The sequence below is a fragment of the Haematobia irritans genome, chromosome 5 (assembly GCF_050003625.1).
Source record: "Haematobia irritans isolate KBUSLIRL chromosome 5, ASM5000362v1, whole genome shotgun sequence".
In the NCBI taxonomy this organism is placed as follows: domain Eukaryota; kingdom Metazoa; phylum Arthropoda; class Insecta; order Diptera; family Muscidae; genus Haematobia; species Haematobia irritans.
In genome coordinates, this window is record NC_134401.1 from 15725361 (window position 1) to 15742232 (window position 16872).

At 31.5% G+C, this 16872-nt stretch overlaps 1 protein-coding gene across 1 annotated transcript in view; it reads left to right on the forward strand.

Moving 5' to 3' along the window:
- Positions 1-3049: 3049 nt before the first annotated feature.
- tei (irregular chiasm C-roughest protein teiresias) overlaps positions 3050-16872 on the forward strand; it is a 470430-nt gene continuing 456607 nt past the window's right edge. The window contains exons 1-2 of the mRNA XM_075311309.1: positions 3050-3435; positions 12969-14943. The gene's annotated coding sequence lies outside the window, so the exon portion shown is untranslated. The remainder of the gene's footprint in view (positions 3436-12968; positions 14944-16872) is intronic.

Here is a 16872-nt window from a genome sequence, read left to right on the forward strand (position 1 = left end):
CTCTTTTTTTTAATAATGGGCTCAATATTAGTGGCATACTAACTCCGTAGGTGCAATATCAACACAACCAGTGTTGCTGGAAATAGGCGAAATTCCCTATATGTAGGGTTTTTCTAATATTTAGCGTCTTGTAGGGACGTAGGACCACAATGTAGGACATTTTCACTCAAAACAATTTGTAATAATTTTTACATTTTGGTGGCTCTAGAGGAGGAAATTAGAAGCCGGCAAGGCTTGATCTTTAACAATGTGTGGTAAACTTTATTCCTGTAGAAAATTTTGTCAACATTTTATTTCTGTGGAATTTTTCCTCAAAATTTTATTTCTATAGAATTTATTGTCAAAATTTTATTTCTATAGAAAAATTTCTCACAAAAATTTGTTTATAAAGGGTGATTTGTTAAGAGCTTGATAACTTTTTTTTTTAAAAAAACGCATAAAATTTGCAAAATCTCATCGGTTCTTTATTTGAAACGTTAGATTGGTCCATGACATTTACTTTTTGAAGATAATTTCATTTAAATGTTGACCGCGGCTGCGTCTTAGGTGGTCCATTCGGAAAGTCCAATTTTGGGCAACTTTTTCGAGCATTTCGGCCGGAATAGCCCGAATTTCTTCGGAAATGTTGTCTTCCAAAGCTGGAATAGTTGCTGGCTTATTTCTGTAGACTTTAGACTTGACGTAGCCCCACAAAAAATAGTCTAAAGGCGTCAAATCGCATGATCTTGGTGGCCAACTTACCGGTCCATTTCTTGAGATGAATTGTTCTCCGAAGTTTTCCCTCAAAATGGCCATAGAATCGCGAGCTGTGTGGCATGTAGCGCCATCTTGTTGAAACCACATGTCAACCAAGTTCAGTTCTTCCATTTTTGGCAACAAAAAGTTTGTTGGCATCGAACGATAGCGATCGCCATTCACCGTAACGTTGCGTCCAACAGCATCTTTGAAAAAATACGGTCCAATGATTCCACCAGCGTACAAACCACACCAAACAGTGCATTTTTCGGGATGCATGGGCAGTTCTTGAACGGCTTCTGGTTGCTCTTCACTCCAAATGCGGCAATTTTGCTTATTTACGTAGCCATTCAACCAGAAATGAGCCTCATCGCTGAACAAAATTTGTCGATAAAAAAGCGGATCTTCTGCCACTGATTTTGGTAATAAAATTCAATGATTTGCAAGCGTTGCTCGTTAGTAAGTCTATTCATGATGAAATGTCAAAGCATACTGAGCATCTTTCTCTTTGACACCATGTCTGAAATCCCACGTGATCTGTCAAATACTAATGCATGAAAATCCTAACCTCAAAAGAATCACCCTTTAGAAACTTTTTCCAAAATTTTATTTTTATAAAGATTTAAAAAAAAAGATTACTAATTTGGGTAGAATTCTACCAACTGTGACAACCGTGGTCGTAATACAAATTTATATTCCAAGTTATATACGTTGCATATTCATGTTTTAAGATAATAAAGTACTTAGAACCATTTTTGTTTTGTAAAATTTTTTAAATTTAACGAAAAATATAGTAGGGAAAAATGTTTGGGAATGTATAGAAAAGTAGGTAACTTTTTTTGTCCTTGTAGGGTAAACCGAACATTTTCCCTGGCAACATTGACTATGAGCTCTAGTTAGATTGACACAAAGCACCCATAGACATGTACCCCTTAATTTTCTTAAATATGCAACTGCGGTTTATCTCCCAGACCTATATGTTACCCCACAAATGCTTATGATTACTCATTCTGTAATGGTGGTTTAGGGTATGATATAGTCGGCCCCGCCCGACTTTCTACTTTACTTACTTGTTTTACTGATGTTTTTTAGCTGCTATTGTTTTAAACAATTTGAATTATTTAGGTATATGGAAAATTAACTTTAAAATTATTTTTATTTTTATATATTTTGATTTCACTCAGTTATCCCTTTAGAACTAATCCAAAATCTTCAAATTACATACATATATGGCTCAATTTACATTTCTGTTGGTTTTCTAATAGAATTCCTTTACATCCATTCAAAAATAATGTACTGTACTGTAAACTGTTTATGTTGAATGAATAACATGTGAAAATTACAGACTTGCTGTTAACATACTGTTCACTTCATTGGAATATGTAATGTAAATGTTTTCCAAGTTGAATTCTGTAAAGGCACAACATTAGCGTAAAGAGGCAAAAGTCATTAAGCCGGTTAAGAATTTCACAACAAAGACACAACATACTCAGCATACAAGAGAAAAACACCCTTACTGTGATTTAGAGAGCCATAGAGAGAAGCGAATTTTTAATAAGGCATGCTGCTGTGAGAATCAGAGAGTAAAGGTCAACATAATTGGCAACGATGTCAAAAGTAAAATCAAAACAACAACACTCCCAAATGAGAAATCAGACAAACACACACACACACACACACACACACACATAAATAACGTAGTATAACAGTTATAACGAATAAGTAACGAATTGGAGTAAGGATAAATGACACAGGCGCTGTATCAAGAGAGTGTGAAAACACTCGTATAATTACTTTGCACTACACCAGAGAGAAGAGAACGAGAGGGTGTCAAAAAGAGAATGAGACTGGGAATGATTTATCTAATCATTTGGCGAGAGTGATAAAAGCCTTTCAGTCGAATGCGTAAGGGATGCTTGTTATCAGCTCCGAATGAGGCAAACAGGACAGAGGACATAAAGAATCAACCTTGTTTATTTTACCATACAACACGACTTGTATTCTCACTCGCTCTCTCTCTTTGTCTCTTCTTGCCCTGATGATGTGCGAAGTGTTTTGTGGCTGTGGGTACGAATGTCTGTCTAACTAAAACGGAATGACTGACTGTCTATGTGACTCTTTTGGCAAAAAGTCAGCAAAATCGAGCAACAACGAGTAGCGAGTGTTTGTATTGCGTAGCAGCATGGTGTTTCTCATTGCAAAGAACCAACAAATAACCAGTTAGCCAACCAGCCATGCAGCCATCCAGCTATTTGGAGTCTTGTTTAACTCTATTGATGACAATCGAACAGTTTACAAGCGGTTGTCGTTGAAAACGGTCGATTCGTACGGACAATGTGTTTACGTTTGACGCGAGCTCTTTGCTATAAAAAACGAGGCGTGTAAATGCAAAAATAAGCACCCAATCGAGAAAAATAATAAAAAGAAAAAGTGTGCAAAAGAAATTGGCAATATAACCAAAACAAAACGGTTTATCGGCAAGTGCGTTTTAAAGGATAAATCAATAAGGAGAGTTTAAACACCAACAAAAAAAGGAATAAAATATCCTCACAAATTACAAGAAATTTTGTAAACAAAAGTTTTAATAAAAGAAAATTTATACAGTGCACAACGAAGGCAAAGAAATACTACGGAAACGGAAGTAATTCCCCAATATCCGTTGGGCGTTTATTTACACAAAACGAAAGAAGCCAAATAAAAGTAATTGTCGCTTATTCTATGCGTATTTTTCGCCAGAAACCTTAAACATTTCTTTTTCTCGTTGATTCAATGTCTGGGATCTGGCTCTCCTATGAAATTTTTGTCTGTCAGTTGCTTTATCTTTGGCTTTGGCAAAATTCTTTGGAGGATGACTTTTGCTTTAACCAAATGTTGAGAGTTGTTTGTCTCACAGCACACCACTAGTATGGGTAGATGAGTGTGTGTCTGAATATGTATGCTAGGCTGTGTGTGTGTGTGTCGATGTTGTGCGTGAGAATTGAGAGTGTTACGGCTGCTGCTTGAACTTTGTTTCCCTATCGGGCCAATAGAGTGAGAAGTTAAAGCAAAAATATTGAAGCATGCTTTAAGGGCATTTAGTGTTAATAAAACAAATAAATTTCTGTTTTATTTCTGGCTACCATTAAAAATAAGGGTTCTTTCCCTAATAGCTTATGAAAAACGAAATAACAGATGAAACTACAGGAAGCATAACAAAAGTGAAAGATAGCAATATACCAAGATTGGCAAAATCTCCTTTTAGAGAATAATAAAAAATATAAAAAATGAAATTCAAAGAACTAAACACAACGAATCATATGTGAACTCTAGAAATGTGTAAAAGAAAAACGCTATAATTTAACACTTCTAGACAAATGAAATATATTCTCTAACAAACCCAAAAGAAACAAAGTCTTTGAAATAGAGAAGTGACAAATATGTTATAGTTTCATAGATCCCATAGACTGCTACAGCTAGGAATTGTGAACTTTTAGAGTGTATCACTTAAATTGGATTGGCTATTTTATTATTTGGAGAATTCAAAATTAATTTAACAACATAAGAACTCTCCATATGATTTCTTTAAGACCTAAGAAAGTGTTGCATACCAATGGGCGTACAAATAACTACAAATGTGTTTAGAGAATTACACAGAAATCAATTGGATTATTGGATTAATTATTTTCGCATTCTGAGAATTGGAGTTGACATTCGAAATTAATTTAAAATTGTAAGAATTCTTAATTCGATTACTTTAAGACCTAGGAAAGTGCTGCCTAATATTGGGCATATAAATAATTACAAATGGTTTTTGAAAATCATGGTATCAATTACAGCAACCAAATGGATTAAATATTTTAGAATGAGAATTTACATTAAAAATTAATTAACATTTGTAAGAATTCCTAATATGATTTCTTTAAGACATAAAAAAGTGTTGCCTAACATTGGGCGTATAAATAATTAGAACTTCTTTTTGAGAATCATATTGGCAATTACAGAAATCAAGTGGATTAATTATTTTCGTATTCTAAGAATTGGAGTTGGAGGACTTTCAAATTTAATATAAAATTTTAAAAATTCTCAATATGATTTCTGAAGAACATAAGAAAGTGTAGCATACCAATGGACGTTTAAAATTATTACAAACGTTTTTTGAGAAGCATGTTATCAATTACAGAAATCAATAGGATTAAATATTTGAGTACTTTGAGAATTAGAATTTAAATTAAAAATTAATTTACATTTTTAAGAATTCCTAATATGATTACTTTAAGACCTAGGAAAGTGTTGCATGCAAATGGGCGTATAATTAATTAGAACTTGTTTTTGAGAATCATATTAGCTACTACAGAAATATTTTGGATTAATTATTTTCTTATTCTGAGAATTGGAGTTAACATTCAAAATTTATTTAGAAGATTAATAAGAATTTTCAATATGATTACGGAACAACATAAAAAGTGTAGCATATCAACGGGAGTTTAAAATTATTACAAACGTTTTTTTGGGAATCATGTTATCAATTACAGAAATCAATTGGATTAAATATTTTAGTACTTTGAGAATTAGAATTTAAATTAAAAATTTATTTTCAATTGTAAGATTTCCTAATATGATTTCTTTAAGATATAAAAAAGTGTTGCCTAACATTGGGCGTATAAATAATTAGAACTTGTTTTTGAGAATCATATTAGCTATTACAGAAATCAATTGGATTAATTATTTTCGTATTCTGAGAATTGGAGTTGACATTCAAAATTTATTTAGAAGAATAATAAGAATTTTCAATATGATTACTGAAGAACATAAAAAGTGTAGCATACCAATAGGTGTTTAAAGTTATTACAAAAGTTTTTTGAGTATTTTGTTATCAATTACAGAAATCAATTGCATTAAATATTTGAGTACTTTGAGAATTAGAATTTAAATTAAAAATTTTACATTTGTAAGAATTCCTAATATGATTACTTTAAGACCTAGGAAAGTGTTGCATACAAATGGGCGTATAAATAATTAGAACTTGTTTTTGAGAATCATATTAGCTATTACAGAAATATTTTGGTTTAATTATTTTCGTATTCTGAGAAGTGGAGTTGTCATTCCAAATTAGATAACCATTGTAAAAAATCCTCATATAGTTTCTGTTTGCAGGCAGGTCAAGTTCGACGATGGGCTATATCGGTCCAAGTTTTGATATAGTCCCCATATAAACCGATTTCCCGAATTGCGGTCTTGGGCTTTTTTATCCAATTTGCCGGAAATTGGAAATCTAGAGTTATTTTGAGACCATAAAGAGGTGTCTCGAAAATGGTCCGCATCGGTCCATGTTTTGGTATAGACCCCTATAGACCTATCTCCCGATGTTGCTTCTTGGGCATCTAGAAACTGTATTTTCTATCCGATGTGCCTGAAATTGAAAATCTGGAGGTATTTTAGGACCATAAAGAGGTGTGTCGAAAATGGTCCGTATCGGTCCATGTTTTGGTATAGCCCCCATATAGACCGATCTCCCGATTTTATTTCTTGGGCTTCTACAAACTGTATTTACTATCCCATTTGCCTGAAATTTGAAAGCTGAAAGTATTTTAGGACCATAAATAGGTGTACCGAAATTGGAGTGTATCGATTCATGTTTTGGTATAGCCCCCATATAGACCGATCAACCGATTTGATTTCTTGGTCGTCTAGAAACTATATTTTCCATCCGATTTGCTTGAAATTGAAAATCTAGATGTATTTTAAAATGAAAAATAGATGTGTCGCAAATGGTGACTATCGCTCCATGGTTTGAAATAGCCCCCATATAGGCCAATCTCCCGACTTTACTTCTTGGGCTTCTAGAATCCGTAGTTTTTATCCAATTTGCCAGAAATCGGAAGTCTAGAGGTATCTTAGGACCATAAAGAGGTGTGTCGAAAATGGTCCGTAACGGTCCATGTTTTGGTATAGCCTCTGTATAGACTGATCTCCCGATTTTACACCTTGTGCTTCTAGAATTAGTAGTTTTAACTCAATTTGTCTGAAATTGGAATTCTAGAGGTATTTGAGGACCATTAACAGGTGTGTCGAAAACGGTGAGCAGTGGTCCATGTTAGATAACCATTGTAAAAAATCCTCATATAGTTTCTATAAGTCATAAGAAAGTGTTGCATACCATTGGGCGAACAAATAATTACAACTGGTGTTTGGGAATTTTTGTTATCAATCACAGAAACCAGTTGGATTAATTATTTTAGTGCTCTGAGTATTGTAGTTCACATTCAAAATTTGTTTACAATTATAAGAATTTTTAATAAGATTTCTTTAAGACAGCAGAAAGTGTTGCATACCATTGGGCGTTTTTTTAGAGAATTTTTTAATCAATCACAGATGTTAAGTTCTTAGCATGTGTTATGTTGAACTGTGATTGGTTTTAAGAAACGAAGTGAGAAAGCCTCTAAGTCGAGTGGACCAATTTAAGTAATATAAACCCCTTTGAATTAGTGATTTTTTTTTAATTTTAGAAGTTTTATACATATTAAAGAAAAAATCTAAGCGCATATTGAAAAAAAAATAGCTGTAATAGCAATTCCATATTTATGAAAAATATCAATGTTGATATTTTATATACATAACGATTCCATATGGTTATATTTGCGCACATCTGAGGAATACTATGAAGCATTTCGTTATAGTCAATACAAAGATGAACAAATTTTAAAATATTAGGAATACAATGGGAATAGTGAGAATATTTCAGGGAAATCATTTATACAAAATAATGCTACAGTTAGTAAGCCTATATTATGATAGCCTAAACCTACTTTATTGCATAGGTATACATTGAACAAATGCTTTCCCAGTTCCAAGGATTTTGAACTTACTTTAATTATGTTGGTATTAATTCCGAACCAAAGATGTGAAGAATTATACTAAAGATACATTGATACTGGTATACAAGTCTTAATGTAGGAATTTTTGCAAGTTTTTTCAACGTATAAAATAAAAATAAAACGTAATAAAATTCCAATTTATAACTCGACTTCAAGTATAATTTATGTAATTTCTCAAGTAAATAGCGTCTTAAAAAAACGACGAATTTTTTAATAAAGGCTAACTCGGCTTCCATGGAATGATTTGTTATATCAAGATACCCCATCAAATTGTGAGCAAGTGAAAAATCTTTGTATCAGAGAAATACATCTTCCAAAAATGATATTTGTATTTTAAAGACATTAAATCTTTTACTTATTACACTATATTTATATTGGCTACGCAAAAAAAGTTCGTTTTTGTGATAGGAAAGTTTAGAAGAAATTTCTTTCCTTGTTAAAGTTGTCTTTTTGAAGGTAAATGACCATTTATTTATTGTATTATTTTAACCTGAAAGAAACGATTTTAGCAACAAAAAGCGATACCTATTAAATGCGAAAAGGGTTTAAGAGGTAAAACAGAGGAAATTTGTATGCCAAATTTGAATAAAATTAACATCTTAGAGCAAACGACTTTTTTGTAACATGTTTTTATCGTCCTATTCCTTCTCTGGGTGTGGCTATATTTAAGAGCCACCGTGGTGCAATGGTTATCATGACCTCCTAGAATCTGGGTGAAATCCCAGTTTCAAATTTTGCTCTTCCACGAGGCTCTTGAGTTCAAATCTGGGCATCGGTTTATATGGGGGCTATATATAATTATGGACCGATATGGATCAATTTTTGCATGGTTGTTGACCATATACTAAAACCACGTACCAAATTTTAACCGGATTGGATGAATTTTACTTCTCTTAGAGGCTCCACAAGCCAAATCTGAGAATCGGTTTATATGGGGGCTATATATAATTATAGACCGATATGGACCAATTTTTGCATGTTTGTTAGAGACCATATACTAACACCATGTACCCAATTTCAACAGTATCGGATGAATTTTGCTCTTCCAAGGGGCTCCGGAGGTCAAATCTGGGGATCGGTTTATATGGGGGCTATATATAATTATAGACCGATATGGACCAATTCCTGCATGGTTGTTAGAGACCATATACTAACATCACGTACCAAATTTCAACCCAATCGGATGAATTTTGCTCTTCCAAGGGGCTCCGGAGATCAAATCTGGGGATTGGTTTATATGGGGGCTATATATAATTATGGACCGATGTAGGTCAATTTTTGCACAGTTGTTAGATACCATATACTAACACCATGTACCATCAACCGTATCGGATGAAATATGCTTCTCTTAGAGGCTCCGCAAGCCAAATCTGTGGATCGGTTTATATGGGGGCTATATATAATTGTGAACCGATGTGGACCAATTTTTGCATGGTTGTTAGAGACCATGTACTAACACCATGTACCAAATTTCAGCCGGATCGGATGATATTTGTTTCTCTTTGAGGCTCCGCAAGCCAAATCTGGGGATCGGTTTATATGAGAGCTATATATAAATATGACCGATGTGGACCAATTTTTGAATGGTTGTTAGAGACCATATACTTACACCATGTGCCAAATTTCAGCCGGTTCGGATGAAATTTTCTTCTCTTACACACACCGCAAGCCAAATCGGGGGTTCCGGTTTATATGGGGTAAATACGTAAAAGTGAACCGATACCATCCGACTTACATCAATAACACCTACTTGTGCCAAGTTTCAAGTCGATAGCTTGTTTCGTTCGGAAGTTAGCGTTATTTCAACAGACGGACGGACATGCTTAGCTCGACTCAGAATTTCTCCACGACCCGGAATATATATATATATATACTTTATGGGGTCTTAGAGCAATATTTCGATTTGTTACAAGCGGAAGGGTAAAGTTAATATACCCCCCATCCTATGGTGGAGGATATAAAAATTGTGATTTTTTTTAAATATTTGATGTTAAATGGTTGAAACAAATGTTGGAATGCATTAAAATCATAAAAAAAATTAAAAAAAAACAAGTAAGGAAAGTCTAAAGTGGGGCGGGGCCGACTATATTATACCCTCCACCACTCTGTAGATCTAAATTTTCGATACCATATCACATCCGTCAAATGTGTTGGGTGCTATATAAAGGTTCGTCCCAAATACATACATTTAAATATCACTTGATTTGGACAGAATTTGATAGACTTTTACAAAATCTATAGACTCAAAATTTAAGTTGGCTAATGCACTAGGGTGGAACACAATTTTAGTAAAAAAATATGGGAAACATTTAAATCTTAAGCAATTTTAAAGAAACTTCGCAAAAGTTTATTTATGATTTATCGCTCGATATATATGTATTACAAGTTTAGGAAAATTAGAGTCAGTTTTACAACTTTTCGACTAAGCAGTGGCGATTTTACAAGGAAAATGTTGGCATTTTGACCATTTTTGTCGAAATCAGAAAAACATATATATGGGAGCTATATCTAAATCTTAACCGATTTCAATCAAATTTGGCACGCATAGCTAGAATGCTAAATCTACTCCTTGTGCAAAATTTCAACCAAATTGGGTCAAAACTCTAGCTTTTAGGACCATATTAGTCCATATCGGGCGAAAGATATATATGGGAGCTATATCTAAATCTGAACCGATTTCAATCAAATTTTACACACTTGACTATACTACTAATTGTACCCCTAGTGCAAAATTTCAACCAAATTCGGCCAAAAATCTGGCTTCTGGGGCCATATAAGTCCATATCGGGCGAAAGATATATATGGGAGCTATATCTAAATCTGAACCGATTTCAATCAAATTTTGCACACTTGACTATACAACTAAGTGTTATGCTAATACAAAATTTCAAGCAAATCGGTATAAAACTCTGGCTGCTGGGTCCATATTAGTGCATATCGGGCGAAAGATATATATGGGAGCTATATCTAAATCTGAACCGATTTCAATAAAATTTGGCACACTTGACTATAATACTAATTGTTCTTCTTGTGCAAAATTTTAAGCAAATTAGGGTAAAACTCTGGCTTCTGGGGCCATATAAGTGCATATCGGGCGAAATATATATATGGGAGCTATATCTAAATCTGAACCGATTCCTTCCAAAATCAATAGGTATCTATTCTGAGCCAAAACACATACTTGTACCAAATTTGAAGTCGATTGGGCTAAAACTGCGACCTAGACTTTGATTACAAAAATGTGTTCACGGACAGACGGACAGACGGACAGACGGACAGACGGACATCGCTATATCGACTCAGGAACCCACCCTGAGCATTTTTGCCAAAGACACCATGTGTCTACCTCGTCTCCTTCTGGGTGTTGCAAACATATGCACTAACTTATAATACCCTGTTCCACAGTGTGGAGCAGGGTATAAATATGGGAAACATTTAAATCTGAAGCAATTTTAAGGAAACTTCGCAAAAGTTTATTTATGATTTATCGCTCGATATATATGTATTAGAAGTTTAGGAAAATTAGAGTCATTTTTACAACTTTTCGACTCAGCAGTGGCGATTTTACAAGGAAAATGTTGGTATTTTGGCCATTTTTGTTGAAATCAGAAAAACATATATATGGGAGCTATATCTAAATCAGAACCGATTTCAACCAAATTTGGCACGCATAGCAACAATGCTAATTCTAATCCCTGTGCAAAATTTTAACTAAATCGGAGTTACAAATTGGCCTCTGTGGTCACACGAGTGTAAATCGGGCGAAAGCTATATATGGGAGATATATTTAAATCTGAACCGATTTCAACCAAATTTGGCACGAATAGCTACAATGTTAATTCTACTCCCTGTGCAAAATTTCAACTAAATCGGAGCAAAAAATTGGCCTCTGTGGTCATATGAGTGTAAATCGGGCGAAAGCTATATATGGGAACTATATCTAAATCTGAACCGATTTCAATCAAATTTTGCACACTTAACTGCACTACTAATTGTACTCCTAGTGCAAAATTTCAAACAAATTGGGCCAAAACTCTGGCTTCTACGACCATATTAGTTCATATCGGGCGAAAGATATATATGGGAGCTATATCTAAATCTGAATCGATTTCAACCAAATTTGGCACGCATAGCTACAATTCTAAATCTACTTCCTGTGCAAAATTTCAACCAAATTGGGCCAAAACTCTGGTTTTTAGGACCATATTAGTCCATATCGGGCGAATGATATATATGGGAGCTATATCTAAATCTGAACCGATTTCAATCAAATTTTGCACACTTGTCTACACGACTAAGTGTTATGTTTGTACAAAATTTCAAGCAAATCGGTATAAAACTCTGGCTGCTGGGTCCATATTAGTGCATATCGGGCGAAAGATATATATGGGAGCTATATCTAAATCTGAAGCGATTTCTTCCAAAATCAATAGGTTTCTATTCCGACCCAAATTAGGAACATGTGCCAAATTTGAAAGCGATTGGATTTAAATTGCGACCTAGACTTTGATCACAAAAATGTGTTCACAGACAGACGGACGGACGGACAGACGGACATGGTTATATCGACTCAGGGACCCACCCTGAGCATTATTGCCAAAGACACCATGTGTCTATCTCGTCTCCTTCTGGGTGTTACAAACATATGCACTAAGTTATAATACCCTGTTCCACAGTGTGGCGCAGGGTATAAAAATAAAAAAGAATATTTATTTGGCAAAATCACAAAATATTTTAATTCACATCCCAGAAAAAAAATGAATTCGTATCACACCTTAGAAGAAGAGGCAACAACTGTGCAACGTATGTTAAAATGGTGGACATCCGTCCTATTGACAAGCCAATGTTAAATTCATCGCTTGTGCGCCAATTTTGCACCACTTCCGGATCCAAAAAGAACATTTTCACTACACACATAAAATAATATTATAATTTTTGAACTTACAAGCAATTGTTGTTAAAGAAAATGTTTAAGTTAAATTAAATTTTTGTTGATATAACAAAATTGTTTGCTAATGTGACAAAATATTACTAAAATCGTAATTGTATTACGTTGTTAGCTCAATTTTAAACATAATTTTTATTGTATTGACAAAAAAATTAATTGATATTTTTTTGTGTGTACATTTTGGCGACGCTTGTTTGAAAATTTCTTACTAAAATATGTTCATGAAAATTCTCAGCAATTCGAATTTAAAAATAATATGTAATTAATTTAATTCAAATACTTAATTCTTAGATTTTTATTTATTTTAAATTTAAAAAAAAACAAACAAACACTTTAGGGGTTTCTGGCGAAAAAATGTTAAAAATTATATTGAGTCTCAATAAATACATGAAAAAATCGTTTAATAAATTATATTTCTTTTCTCTTTAAAGGCTTTGTATTAAACACCCACAATCAGAGGAGATTTAAAATACAACTCTATAAACAAATACCTATACATACATATACCAACACACATCTATGCAGTTACAATAAGGAAATCAGCTTAATTAAATAAATGATTTAAATGCAAATAAACACTTATGCCAAAACTACAAATAAACAGTGACATTGTAAAAGGGGCGGTATAGAATAAAAAAAAATCTCATTATTTTAAATCAACCAAATGAAAGTGTATGGATAAAATAAAATAGTATACGTTTAACAACAAAAGCTACAAAAATAATAACAAATTTAAAAAAAAATAACAAAAAAACAACAGTAAAATAATAGCATTAATTCCACATCAAGTGGAAAAAAGCCAATAATTCAAAAAGCAAAAAAACAAAAAAAAAAACACAACGAGGCAAATTCAAATTAAAATCCGTTACAAAAGTTATCAATTACGAGCAAAATAAATAAATAAATAAACAAATGAACGAGCAAACGAACGAACCAGAGTATATACAGCAAGGCTGAACGAATAACAAGCAAACAAGCCAGTAAGCGAACAAAATAACCAACAACAAATAAACACAAACCACTATTACAGCTTAAAACACATGGATGACTATTGATGTTGTTGTTGTTGTTGTCGTTGTCCTATCGAATTGAGAACACACAAAGAGAACGAACGACTTATTCATTATCGTGGGCTTTTGTGGTGTTCTAGAGTAGTGTGGTAGACTGAGAGATAGTGTATATGTGTGTGTGCGTGTGCAATTACATTTGCTTTGCTATTGTAGCAATCATTTAACAGTATCATCAAACAAACAAACAACAACACCAACTCTAGGGCCAACGAACAGAAACACAATACTCACAAAACGCGCGCGATTGAGTAAACCTCTGTATGGTAATTACTATCATCCCGGTATATAGAGCGAATAAAAAAGAGGAAATATAAACAAGCAAACCTGGTATATCCCAATACAGAGAGAGAGAGTCAATATCATTAAAACCTATTGAAAATACTTTGCATGACTTTAACAAATAAAATTTAACATAAAATAAACACAATAACAATTACATTCAATTCATTAATGATGTACGCGATATTCATAAGCTAGGAAAAATATAAAATACATTTAAATTGAAAAAATAAATTTTTGTTTAAAAAGAAACCAAACAAATCAAAGAAACAAAACAAAAAAATACAAATCACAAAATTTATATAAATAAATAAATTGAAATTTCTTTTCAATTTAACATAAGAAGTGTAGCCTTAACAACAATACACAATTCTGTCAAAGACCTCTCTATACATACATACATATATACTATGACCAATTGAAATTGTATGTGTTATAATAAACATTTCAATTTTCCGGATATTTACTAGAGAAAAATCATTCATTGCATCCATCTCCCCTCCCCCTCTCACTCTCTCTAGATATTTACCACAATAACCAAATTGAATTCAATGGCAAATATTTACACAAACAACAATTTCTGGCAAAGCAATTGAGGTGTTTACAATTTCAAAAGGTTTTCCTACATTTTGTAATGGGAAAATTTTTCTAGTGTTATATAAACAAATCACAACACATTTCTATACAAAATATAAATAAAAATAAAATTGCAAAAATTTGGCTATTCCAAAAAAAAAAGTACCATGTTAATCTAAATCTGGCAATAAAATAACAAGCACTTCAAATGAAATTAAGCATAAAAATCTTGTCGTAAAATGAAAAACGAAATTCTTTGTCTAGTTTAATTGAAAATATATGACAAAGTTGGAGAGTAAATCCATTAAAAATATCTTAATAAGTTTATTGCAAATAATAAACTAAAGAAAACAAAAACCAACATCAACAAAAACTACGCAAATGAAAATAAATTTGATTTTATTATTCTACGATTTCAATTTCATCTTTAAATCATCTAGAACTTTTCTCTTCACTGTCACAAAATATCTATCTTCAAGTGGTAAGTTCATGAACAAACTTTTTATGAATATATATTTTAGTAGTAAATAACTAATATAATTGATTTTCTTAATATTATTGACAATTTTGATAATATAATACTTTGTGGCCCGTCATTCTTGTAGGACGACCATTTATTGCCACGTTGATAATTTAACTCATCGGAATTAGATGTTTGACTATCTCGAGCCAAAAATAATCCACACCGAAAAAAAAGTGAACTGTTTTATAGGAAGAATGAAGTACCTCGCACGAAAATTGAACTAAAGTTTACTCCACATTTTGAGATTTCCACAAAGCGTTGTTAAAACCAGGAAATCTTAATGTCCTGTTGTACTTTTTAACTGCAGTTCACGAAATTACATCATTTTATAGAATAAAAAATTAACTAAAAGTAAAGAAGAAAATCATTGGCTCCAAATCATGGCCATTTTAACCATACATTCTTACTATTTTTGGGAATCGTACGAAAATCTTCTTTTGCCTTAGTTCATATTGAACTTATGTGTACGGTCATTGAACTTTATACTCACGTTTAGCTCATAAAATTTTTGAGACATACTTAAAAAAAGTAAGATTTCATTAATCTGTGGAAAATTTCGATAAAAATAATAAAATTTAACTACAAGCAAATAATTTTTTTCAATTAAAAATAAGTTAAATTTAGCGTTAGTTTAACTACGGAAATTTTTTTCTGTGTACAAAGTTTGGATAAAATTTTACCGCAAAATTTCCAAACACAATTTTTTATTTCTATAGAAATTTTTTTTTTAAATTTTATTTCTATACAAAATTTTATTTCTAGAAAAAAAATTCTCAAAATTTTATTTCTATAGAAAATTTTCTCAAAATATTATTTATGTAGAAAATTTTGTCAAAATTTTATATCTATAGAAAATTTTCTCAATTTTTTTTTTCTATAGAAAATTTTGTCAAAATTTTATTTCTACAGAAAATTTTCTTAAAATTTTATTTCCATAGAAAATTTTCTCGATATTGTATCTCTAGAACAAGATTTGTCAAAATTTTATTTCTATAGAAAATTTTCTTAAAATTTTATTGCAATAGAAAATTTTATTATTTATTTATTTATTTATTGTTTATTTTAATCATACAGTAAATGTATGATAAAAAAGAAAAGGGAAAAGTAGCATTGGCTGCTAAGGCCATCAGCTAAGAAAATTTTATTTTTATAGAAAATTTTCTCAAAACTTTATTTCTATAGAAACTTTTCTCAAAATTTTATTTCTATAGAAAATTTTCGCAAAATATTATTTTTATAGAAAAATTTCTCAAAATGTTATTTCTATAGAAACGTTCTCAAAATTTAATTTCTATAGCCAACTTTTCTTAAAATTTTTATATATAGAAAAATTTCTTAATATTTTTAAATTGCTATAAAAAATTTTCTCAAAATTTTATTTCTATAGAAATTTTAAATCTATAGACAATTTTCCAAAGTTTTTTTTTTCTATAGAAAATGTTCTCAAAATTGTATTTCTATAGAAAATTTTCTCGAAATTCTATCTCTAGAGCAAGTTTTGTCAAAATTTTATTTCTATAGAAAATTTTCTTAAAATGTTACTGCAATAGAACATTTTATTTTTATAGAAAAATTTCTCAAAACTTTATTTCTATAGAAATTTTTCTCAAAATTTAATTTCTATAGAAAATTTTCGTAAAATATTATTTTTATAGAAAATTTTCTCATAGTTTTATTTCTATAGAAAAAGTTCTCAAAATTTAATTTCTATAGACAATTTTTTCTTAAAATTTGTATATATAGAAAAATTTCTTAAAATTTTATTGCTATAGAAAATTTTCTCAAAATTTTATTCTATAGAAATTTTTCTTGAAATTTTAAATCAATAGAAAATTTTCCAAAGTTTTTTTTCTATAGAAAATTTTCTCTAAATGTTATTTCTATCGA